Source organism: Lipotes vexillifer, unplaced genomic scaffold (assembly GCF_000442215.2).
Source record: "Lipotes vexillifer unplaced genomic scaffold, Lipotes_vexillifer_v1.1 scaffold439, whole genome shotgun sequence".
In the NCBI taxonomy this organism is placed as follows: domain Eukaryota; kingdom Metazoa; phylum Chordata; class Mammalia; order Artiodactyla; family Lipotidae; genus Lipotes; species Lipotes vexillifer.
Window position 1 is genome coordinate 2,670,466 of NW_006798732.1, and position 7,239 is coordinate 2,677,704.

Genomic DNA, 7,239 nt, shown 5'->3' on the forward strand with positions numbered 1-7,239 from the left:
CGCTCCGCGGCACGTGGGATCCTCCCGGACCGGGGCACGAACCCATGTCCCCTGCATCAGCAGGGCGGGCTCTAATGACTGCGCCACCAGGGAAGCCCTCAACTGATTTTTGAGGAAGTTGCAAAAGCAATTCCATTGAGGAGAGAGAGCATTTCAACAATTGGTGCTTGAGCAATAGGACATCCATAGGTCCGAAAAAAAGACCTTGACCTAAGTCTTACACCTTATACAAAAATTGGTTCAAAATAGATCACAGTCTCTAATGTAAAACATGAAGCTACAAATACTTTTAGGAAAAAAAAAGAGATAATCTTCAGCATCTCTGAAGAGTTCTTAGATTTGATACCAAAACCTTGATCCCCAAAAGAAAAACTGGACAAATTGAACTTAATCAAAAATTTTAAAGTCTTTGCTCTGTGTAAGACCCTGTTAAGATTTTTTTAAAAGTTACAGAGTGGGAGAAGATATTTGCAAGCCACGTATATGACAAATGACTAGTCTTGAATATATAAAGAATTCTGAAACTCAACAGTAAAAAACCAACCTATAACACCAAAGGCACAGTTTATGGAAAATATAGTTCATAAAGTAGAATTAATTAAATTAAAAACTTCTGCAGTGCAAAAGATACCTTCAAGAGACTGAGAAGACAAGCCACAGACTGGGAGAAAATATTTACAAAAGACATACCTGGTAATGGACTGTTATCTAAAATATGCAAGAAACTCTTAAAAATAAGAAAATAAACCACCTTATTGAAAAATAGGCAAAAGACCTGGACACCTCACCAAAGAAGATCACAGATGGCAAATAATTATATGAAAAGATGCTCAACGTCATATGTCATTAAGTAAATGGAAATTAACATCACAATGAGATATCCTTCAGTAGGTGAATGGATAAACAAACAATTCCACTAAAAGAAATACACTAAAAAGACAAAAACAAAAAAAACAGAACAAAATATATTAGAAGAAAGAACACGGAAATTAAAATAGTATACTAAAAAATAGTCATTTAGCACAAAAGAAGGCACTACTAGAGAAACAGAGAAATAAAAATGATTAAGACATATGAAAGAAAAATAGTAAAATGGCAGATGTAAATCCTACCTTAGCCAACCAGTGTATTTCAGCCACCTGCCACAGTGATTGGTTTAGCAATGGATACACGATCCAGATTGGTCCAATATGAGGTTAGCCTAGTCAGTGATTAGGGAATCAGTCTCCTGCTGGATGAGAAAAAGGATGACTGAATTGATGCTGGCCTTCAGTATGAGTGGAGCCAACCTATGGATGTTGCTGACATAAGGAAAATGCAGGACAGTTAGGGAAAAAGAAACTGATTCTTGGCTGACATTGTTGGGATGGCAGGGGTCCCACTGTTAGGACATAAGGTACTTCTGGGTGGATGAACTAGAAAAGTCCAGCCTGCAGGAGATGGCTTTGCTATTAGAGGTTCCTTTGTGTGAATAAAATGGCACCCCTTCCTCCAGGTAGACCCAGATCCATGTCTGGGCATATGGATGATGAGCTGGATCCAGCTCCCACTTGCCCCCTTGCCCAGGCACCTCTGAGCAATGCACAGTCTACACAAATATACACTGGATCTCTGAGCCTCGCCTAAAACCTGCACTTCGTCTGAAGTTTGAGCCAATGTATTTTCTTTGTTGATTAAGCCAGTTTAAGTCTTTTCTATTATAGTTACAATGCATACAGAATTTATTAACATAAAATGAGGTGTTACAAAGAGAAGATTTAAAAATGTGGAACTGTGTGAGCTGAGAAGGTAGGCTGGACGGTAATGAGGATAATCATACAGATCCCAAGCAGGGAAGTTGGACACCTTTGTATATAGCAGCAAAGACTGGGTGAAAATATTTCCTACTGTGCTTTGGGACTCTGAGTACATTTCTACCAAGGCTGTGACATTGACATCTGATAGGAAAAAAAAATCAGGATTTTGGAGATTTTGAATATATATTGTGACCTTGAGTTAGGTCTTATGTGAGAAGTACAAGCAAACTTAGGCTGCAGGTGGCTTTTCTGAAAGCAGAAAGGGAATGTAATGCAGTTGCTGTCTTTTTTTTTTTTTTTTTTTTTGGGTAAATGGGCCTCTCACTGTTGTGGCCTCTCCCGTTGCGGAGCACAGGCTCCGGACGCGCAGGCTTAGCGGCCATGGCTCACGGGCCCAGCCGCTCTGCGGCATGTGGGATCTTCCTGGACTGGGGCATGAACCCACGTCCCCTGCATCGGCAGGCAGACTCTCAACCACTGCGCCACCAGGGAAGCCCCAGTTGCTGTCTTAACTAGCATCTGCTGAATTGATTGCTTGGCCACTTAATATGCTCCATTCTCCTGTAAAACATCTTGACTGAAGCCCATGGTCCTCAGAATGTTCGTGGGTATAGGTGTTGCCCTTAACCCACCAAGCACACCTGCTCCCACCAACTGAGTTTTATGGCCACCCAACTTACTTGTGTCTTTTCCTAAATGTATTTATGCCAGTTATGTTTATTGTAACATAATACTTTAGTAAGTAATAAAGAATTACAGAAGCCAATGAACTATGAGTATGACAGTAGAGGTTTTTTTGTTTTTTTGTTTTTTGGGTTTTTTTCCCTAGGAAAACTAGATTAAATGCTTTGGAAAGACTTGATAAAAGTCAACTGCTTAAAAATTGCTCCCAAACTATAAAAATTGGGGGAAATTGTAAAAATTTAAAAGGATTTTTCTCTCCTCTACTTCACAAGTTCCTTTAAATTCTCACTCCACATTAAAAGAAAACAGAATAAAAGAAACTGTAAATCTTATGCTTCAATGAATTACGTCTAAAGCTTAATGTGAGAAAAGACCCACACTTAAAGAAAAAGCCTTGGCCTCATACCAAACTACTGATGAATGGATGAATAAAATAAAATGTTTATAATCTATTTGTATCCCTTTATGTTTCCTTTTGAATTTAAACTGACCGATAAGCAGTCCTTACCACAATGGTTAAGAGGTTTCCATGGTCTGGCTTTGCTAAGAGGTACCTTTCTAGGGAACTGGCTGTCTATGGTGTCTGGGGGGTCCAAACATTTGGAGCCTCTCAAAGCTGGAAGAGCTAATTCTCTTTCACAAGCTGAGGTGGTGCCAGAGAAAGCAGGAAGGTGGGAACTTCTCAGAAGTATGAGTAAGCTTAGTCCTGACCCCTCCCACCCCCGTGTCCATTTCAAACACCTTAAGTTATGCAGTAGCGACCAGATGAATGGGAAGGAAGCAGTAAATTTTTAAGGAAGCCGTACTGCCCAAGAAGCCCAAGCCTGGCCAGTAATTGTTGGTGGCCCGAAGGTCTTGTGTCGAGGGAAGAGTTCTTCTCTCTCCTCGCAGACAGGCCGCTGGCAGTCCTTCGACAGCCATGAGCCAACGGTGAGGAAGGTGTGGGCCTGGGGATGTCACTGGGCTGCAGATCCAGACTCGCCTGAAGGTCACCTTGACTCGTCTTTTTAAAAATTATATGAGTCAATGGATTTACTGTTGAGATTTAGTTTTCGGTTTGTTCCCAAAAGCACTTTTTGGCTACGGGCATGGACGAGGCAGTGTCTGAAAGTGGATTCAAGCGTTCTACCAGATAAAGTGCGTTCTATCTCCTTTGGAGGAATTTTGGGAAATGCAAGGCCTTTTTTGGTTTGTTTTTTGGTTTTTTTTCTCCCCCCCCAGCTAGTGACATTTCCAGCGATGTTTTAATGCCCCATTGATCTCTTAGCGTCTCTCACTGGTTGGTGTCATGGACAACTGCTCAGCTGGGCTTCCACTTAACCTCCCTCTGGTGTGGTTGTAAAGTGTGCTGTGCCCAAAGGTCAGTGGATGAATTACAGCAGGACCCCCAGAATACAAGCCAAATGAGCCCTTTAAAAAACGTGTACGGCCAAACTGAAATATTACTTTAAGTAATGCAGCAGAGAAACACTGTCAAGACACAAGGAGCAGTCAGGGGTGAATCTACTTGCTTTGAGCAAAGCGTCGCGCAGGAGGATAGAGTCCCTGGTCATCCTAGCGCCATGCACGTCCCTCCCCGTGGGAAGTTCTCCCCTGAACATAAAGGAGGAAGGGTGTACATCTGCTAACGCAGACAGCATTTGTGCTGGTCCTGGACCCGATTGCCCTGGGATCTGGGCTGCTCCCCTGCACTGTGGGACAGATGAACCCTGTGAGCTAGCTCCCCAGCTGGGACCGGCCGGGCAGACACTAGCGGGAGGTCAGGGAGGGAGGAGGGAGAAGCCAGTATCTCTCCTGTTCCCTTCTGTCCCTGGGAACATCTGATGCAATGGTGGGCCGCGTCCAGCTCCCCTCCAGTTACTCGTGCCCTCTGCATCCTCACTCTGGCCCAGGGATGGTGGTGGCTTCCTGCTAGGGTTAAGCTTGGGGTGTCTCCCTGTCTGATGTTGGGTATTTCAGCTCTGCCTTCCCCTGGGGAACCAGTTTCCTGCATCAGGCTCTCTGTTTTAAATACTCAGGTGATTTCTCTTCCTTGAGGAGGTCCTGACTGATAAAGTATATAACTCAAAGCCTTAGGCCGGAGGCTCAGAAGGATGGTCGAGAATATACACCGTCAGTTGCTATTCTACATCTGAAGGCTTTTAGTCTAGTTGTTACACATTTACTAAGTGCTCGTGGTTTTTTTCCCCCTTGCATTCTCAACATGTCTTCTATTTATGACTGAAAGTTACACTTCACCTTATAAATGGACTTTCTTGTTTTCTAGTTATTACATCTTGGCATAATACTTTCCAAACACTGTTTTATTATGTTCCACACTTAAAAAGCCACCTGGAGAGTCTCCCTTTCTAGTCCTTTTGTTAAACTATCTTTAAGCCCCCTTGCATGTTTTTGTAATGTGTAACGCAGACTCTGTTACAACAGAAAAGTTTCAAAAGACTTGTGCAGCTGGGAACTTTTTGATGATTTCATTTTATAAGTCCTTTGGAATGAACGTGGGCATTAAAAGGCACAATGAATACAATATCAGTTTAACAAGATTTGAGTGGCCTTATTTTTACGGAGAAGTTAACGTTTCTAGACATTGCAATTCCACCAGTGGCTTTCTCTATGTTTAAAAAATGGAATTTAGCAGACATATAAAATGGAAAAAAATAGAAGAGTTGTCATAAATCTTTTTTACTAAAGTGTTTTGAGATTCTTTCACAAAGCAACGAGATGAGAAGGTCCAGGTGCTATTTGTTAAAGTATAGGGTTGATGTTTCAGCATCTCAAAGGGATATAATGAAAGAAACTAAAGAACATAGGTCATATGTGATGGTAACTCACCAGAAAAATCAGGTCCATCTGGCTTCTCCCCAAGAAACAGGAATACATGAGGACAAAGCAGTGAAAAGTGCACAGTGTGGCCGAATTCACCAGACACTCCCGTGTGGCAGGTCTCAGCCTGCCCCCGTCCTGGCCAAGGTACTGCTCCGTGTGGGTCATGGCAGGGCAACCTGCGGGCAGCTGTGGAGGTGGGATCTGCTGGCTTTTGTGACTACCTGCTGTGGTGGTCGCATCAGCCACTTGCACCACTAATGCCATCTCCCGAAAGAAGATCACATGGCCACAAGCACTTGGGCCGGAAAGGGCAGCAAGACCTCCCAAGCCTTGCTCTGCTCTCTTCAGTCTGTATGCTGATAAAGGCCAAGAGACTTCATTGCTGGGCCAACTGTCCTCCTTCATAGTCTTGTTTTTTCTTTTTAGGGTCTTGGGTTTAGTAGATAGCTTGCACTTTACCCTCTGAAAAATACTTAAAGATTATTTAATATCTTGACTTAAAAGAAAAAACAATATATTTTGAGAGCTTTCTAGATTAGTATGATTTCATTCACTCTTTTAAAATAGCTGCGTAATAGTCCTTCCCGTGGATATACTGTATTTGTTTAAACCAGTGCCGTATCAGTGGATACTTCAGATATTTCCAGTTTTTTTGCTATGACAAACGCTGCTGCAGTAAACATCCATGTACATTTTCCATTGGTGAACTTTCTTGACTAATTCTATAGGATGATTTCTAACTGTGGGATTTTAGGCCAAAAGGTACGTATGGTTTGCATTTTCAGAGAGATTGCTATATTCTCTTCTTGGAAAAATCAGGCCAGTTTACACTCATAGAAACATAATGAGGGGGGTTCCTGGTGACTGCAAAATCCTTTTGTTTTCTGAGCACCTTGATGGGATGGGTTTGATAAGCAAATGTAGAGGCAGAAGGTAAGGCATAGTTAAACCTTCCTAGATAATTTCAAGAGAAAGAAACTTGACAGGGAAGGCGTGGCATTCTGGAGGCCAAAGGCTGAGCAGTAAGGTGGCAGGGATGCGGTGCTGTGAAGAGGGAAGGAAGGAAGGAAAGCCTTCCTGGTACTAAAGCACAGAAGGGATTCTGGAGAAGACCATTCAAAGGGACTTTCAAATTCCAATGTGGGATGAGCGGTGAACGTCTCTTTTCCTTTCCTACCAAATTGCCAAAAAACTGCACATTGATCACTACGTATTTTTTTGAGTAAAGTCTTTCAGGGTGTTCGATGTTTGAATTACAGTAGTATCACCACATTGCAGAGCATTTGGAAAGTCAAGACACAGGCAAGCAAAACACTGTGGCTCTATAACCCTAGCATAACCACTGTTACAATTTTAGTGGATTCCTGGCCTCCCATTTTTTTATATGCATTTTAAAATTTATTTATTTCTTTTTATTTTTGGCTGTGTTGGGTCTTTGTTTCTGTGCGAGGGCTTTCTCTAGTTGTGGCAAGCGGGGGCCACTCTTCATTGCGATGCGTGGGCCTCTCACTGTCGTGGCCGCTCTTGTTGCGGAGCACAGGCTCCAGACGCGCAGGCTCAGTAGTTGTGGCTCACGGGCCTAGTTGCTCCGCGGCCTGTGGGATCTTCCCAGACCAGGGCTCGAACCCGTGTCCCCTGCATTAGCAGGCAGATTCTCAACCACTACACCACCAGGGAAGCCCTGCATTTCTTACATAGTTGCAATCATAGTTTACATATAATTTTTGTATCCTGTTTTGTGAATTTTATATTAATGTGTATGTGTGTACTTATAAACAAAATAGCAAGATGGAGAAACAAACCTTTTACATTCTTATTTTTCACTTTCATTTGAAAGTTTTGTTGTGGTCAGAAGTAATCATAGACATATGTATGTAGTGAATGTTTGGGATTCTATTCTCAGGGCTGAAAGTTCAGTGCACATGTTAAACGGATG